We start from the raw sequence: 4,818 nt of genomic DNA on the forward strand, positions 1-4,818 counted from the left end.
CACTGATCTTCGTGAGCCTCAGTAGAGGCCAATCAATTCAAGTTCCCATTCTTCACAGACTTCATGCTTTGCTAGGAAGTCTTCCAATGTAGATTTTGAGGGGCCATGGAAGTCTACACTTGTAGACTCGAAGGGTAGTATGACATCAACATCTCCAAAAGGTAATGAGAGGTCTACTAAAATTAACCTTGAGAATTTAAATGAAGAGAAAGTCTAGGGGAAGAGTATCATCCCTTGGCTAATAGAGAATAGCAAGGCGAATGTGTTGAGATCTCAGATTGGGAGTATAAAGAATGTAATACAAGTTACATAAGTACTCAGGGTTTACAATTATAATCTCATCATGGAGTTCCCTCTGACATTTGGCAAGGTAAATGTTATGGATGGGATGGAACAAAATTTTGATGGTCATATTTGGACAAGGCCCACAACCACTAATATGTCCATCCAATGCACCGTGAGAGTGAGTTATTATATTGATTAATTGGAATACCACGTGACATCTTGTCCTGCTTATCTCACAAGAACCTCAATAAAACTTGATTTATAAGACATGTCGAGAAGAAAGTTTCCCTTGGTCTACTTGTAGAGAAGAAAAACAATAAAATTGTGTGTCATTTATGCCAAAAGTGCCTGCACATTGCATTGATACATGTAACTGTGCAGTGTACTATGTCATGCCCCATGATGTCAAGATGACATGACTCATGGTTCATATTGGTGAACATCAGCATCCCATTCAACAAGGAAGATCCAAGATTGAGAAAACAAAGAAGTTGGTTTGATGATGTCCTTAAGGTGGATAAAAATGCAGGTCCTTGAAAAGTTCAAATGAATGTGGCAAAGGAGATTATGTCATCTATGATGATGAGAGACGATGGTCCAGAGAGGTCCAAATACTTAGGGAAGCAAAGCTGACCAACTTTCTTGAAGAGTTAGTCCCACTCGTGGTGGAAAACCAGAGGTATGGTCCTTTATATTGAGTAATTGTTATCTTTGTGTTATGATCCAAATAGATTTTAATTATTTGAATTGCGCACCAATGTTGTAGGTTTAGGGGGATTGTTGCATAAGAGAAAAAATCAAGGATGCCTATGGGTGAAGCGTTTGATAGCATTTTATTGTTAAAAATAAGGCCAACGTATTCCTTCTTCCACGGGCTTTTTCTTGGTCAGGGCCTACTTGAAGATAGATGCTTTGTTCAAAATGTCAACTAAGGAACCAACATCCAGTATCGACTTGGTCAACCACATGAGACGAGGACAGACCAGAGATTTAAACAATCCTCCAAAAGCCAAATTCTATTTTGGGGGTTGTTGAATGCAACAAATGTGGTTATCCACCATGGATAGCTCTAACTTGAGGGGTTTGTATATGATGTGCACATAAAAAAATAAACTAATGTGCACATGCCTAGATTTCCAAAAAATAGAATTTGCCAAAAACCATACCTAGTATGCGAGCATTTATATTATATTTTCTTGTATATCTTGGGGCTTAATAAAAATGAGCATATGTTTATACATTAGCCCACACTTTCAGCTATGGATGTATCATCAGAACTTAGCCATTCTAGGAACAAGCTTAAGTCTCAAAGACCACTACTCTTTTTCCCATTTTTGGTTGTGAACTCTTACATCACACCATCTATAGAAAATTTCCATAATATGTAATGAAAGTTTTTGTTTTGAAAATTGCCATTATACATATTATATATAATGCCTTCCTACCATATTGTAATACAAGTTTTATTTTTGAAAATCGCCATAATATGTATTACATCTAATGCCTTCCTAATAATGTCAGATCTTGATAAATTGAAATATATTTTAATCAATGAATATGTTTTTTAATAAATTAAAGTCATGTTTTAAATAAATTATTATCACAAAAAAGCTTGTAATTTCTTGGGAGTGACAGAAAAGCTTGCAAGATAAAGCTCATTGAAAAACTTTCCCCTCCATTCCAAGGTCTTTATCCATACCTAGCAGGAACGAGTCACCTTTGTCAATATTTAAATTATGAAAATAAATGAATTCTTATGATTTACAAGGTCAAAATCACATTTTTTAATATTCAAATCATGATTTTAAATGAATTTGTGTAATATAGAGGGATACTTAACTCTAAGATATCACATGTTGTCATCTCAATTTCATATTTAAGAAAAACAAAATTACTTTATGATGATAATTTACCTCTAATGCATTAAATTTAGGAAATTAAGTCTAAGTCTTTCGTAATTATAAATTAAGGAATGACATTCGTTGTATTAGATTTTTTAAAAAATTTGTGGAGAGAACTTACACTTGTTGTATTAAAATTAGGAAATTTGGTCCAAATCTTAGTAATGTGGGAATTGGGATTCAAATTTCCTAATATGGTCTTATTGTTTATGAAAACGTCACAAAAGGAGGACCTACTGTTGTATGTCAAGATCTTCACCTTCTAACAAGCAATAGATACAACATCAACATGAAATGCTAAAGAGTGAGAAGCCATGCAACTAGGCCCAACATTTCTTTAGACATTGGTGGTTGTATACACCAACTACTACCAAGCTAAATTAAGTAGTGTCATAATCTTGACTAAAGTTTTATACCATTTGGTCCATTAGCTATAGCTTCTTGACCTCATCATTCCTTAATTGATTAAAGGACTTAGACCATTGGGAGGAAGAGCTATTAACCAATTTGGTTAACATCTGCATGATCATTTTGTAAGGCACTTGCACCACCCATTTTTGTAATTCACTCTCATCTTTTATAATAATAACACTACATATTGTAAGCAACCTAATATTGGTGGGCTTAGTGTACCAAGGACTATTTTTATGTCTTAACCATGAAATTGTGAAAATAGCTTGACCACGCAAACGTATGTAAGACAACCTTGCAAAGAGAGTAATAGAACAAGATCTTTCCATTTTGGTTGAAAGCTTGTAAGCTTTTCTACTCTCCTTTTGAATCTATGCATGCTTTTTCTTGGTTGGAAGTTTGCATGTATGTGGATGGAGGCTAATTGTGTGCTCTAGGATATGTTCCTTTAGTAGCTTGAGTAACATAAGCTAGATGAACTCTTCTTGGATATGCTAGCTCATCCACTATGCATGACAATGAAGAGACGATGACAAAGGGAAGCTAGCATATAATCAATATGGATGTTACCAACAATGTGGCTAGCTTCTTGACCTCATCATAGATACAACATCAACATGCAATGCTAAAGAGTGAGAAGCCATGCAACTAGGCCCAACATTTCTTTAGATATTGGTGGTTGTATACACCAACTACTACCAAGCTAAATTAAGTAGTGTCATAATCTTGACTAAAGTTTTGTACCATTTGGTCCATTAGCTATAGCTTCTTGACCTCATCATTCCTTAATTGATTGAAGGACTTAGACCATTGGGAGGAAGAGCTATTAACCACTTTGGTTAACATCTACATGGTCATTTTGTAAGGCACTTGCACCACCCATTTTTGTAATTCACTCTCATCTTTTATAATAATAACACTCTCATCTTTTATAATAATAACACTACATATTGTAAGCAACCTAATATTGGTGGGCTTAGTGTACCAAGGACTATTTTTATGTCTTAAATGAAAATGTGAAAAGCTTGACCACACAAATGTATGTAAGACAACCTTGTAAAGAGAGTAATAGAAAAGATCTTCCCATTTTGGTTGAAAGCTTGTAAGCTCTTCTACTCTCCTTTTGAATCTACGCATGCTTTTTCTTGGTTGGAAGTTTGCATGTATGTGGATGGAGGCTACTTGTGTGCTCTAGGATATGTTCCTTTAGTAGCTTGAGTAACATAAGCTAGATGAACTCTTCTTGGATATGCTAGCTCATCCACTATGCATGACAATGAAGAGACGATGAGGACAAAGGGAAGCTAGCATATAATCAATATGGATGTTACCAACAATGTCGCTAGCTCATCCACTATGCATGACGATGAAGAGACGATGACAAAGGGAAGCTAGCATGTAATCGATATGGATGTTACCAACAATGTGGCTATTCGATAAAGTCCCAAATATAATGGATGTTAAGGCAATGTAATGCACTAAAAGTTATAACATATTTAGTAGTAATAATCCGAGAGGAACACGGAATCATTTGTGGTTGACATTATATTCTTCATACTTTTGTATGCTTACTCTTGAGGTGGTTAATTTTCCCATGATTTTGAAATGCATGGATCTAGGTCAAGCTTCAAAGAAAACCTACCTTTTTCCTTGTAGAGAACAAGTGTGTGCAGGAGGCCATTGCATTACTAGGCTTGAGAGAGTGGGGAACTTAGGTTCATGAATATTGTCAAACTACGAAGAAGGGAGATGGACAAGGTCAAATTGTGTTGTATGGATTTAAAATAATAAGTAGTGCATGATATTGCGATTTTGAAGGATCTGTTTTTTTTTTTAAACATCAAGGCACTTCTATTGCATTTCTATGTTGATATATTTTCATATTTTATTTAAATCATTACACATGTAAAATTTTTATATAAATTCGTGCATTTTCTTTCTTAAAGATTACTTAAGCATGATTTTGATATAGTATTACGATTAGTATTGGTAGTTTCATGCCTAAAAGATCTCTCATGTTGTTGTTATGTGTAAAAATGACACACGCTAATTTATTATTTTAGTATGTAGGATTAATATTGGTAGTTTCATGCCTAAAAGATCTGTCATGTTATTGTTATGTGTAAAATGATCCACACTAATTTATTATTTTAGTATGTAGGATTAGTATTGGTAGTTTCATGCCTAAAAGATCTCTCATGTTGTTGTTATGTGTAAAAAC

This window comes from Cibotium barometz, chromosome 37 (assembly GCF_041138505.1).
Source record: "Cibotium barometz isolate CiBa-2024 chromosome 37, ASM4113850v1, whole genome shotgun sequence".
Lineage (NCBI taxonomy): Eukaryota > Viridiplantae > Streptophyta > Polypodiopsida > Cyatheales > Cibotiaceae > Cibotium > Cibotium barometz.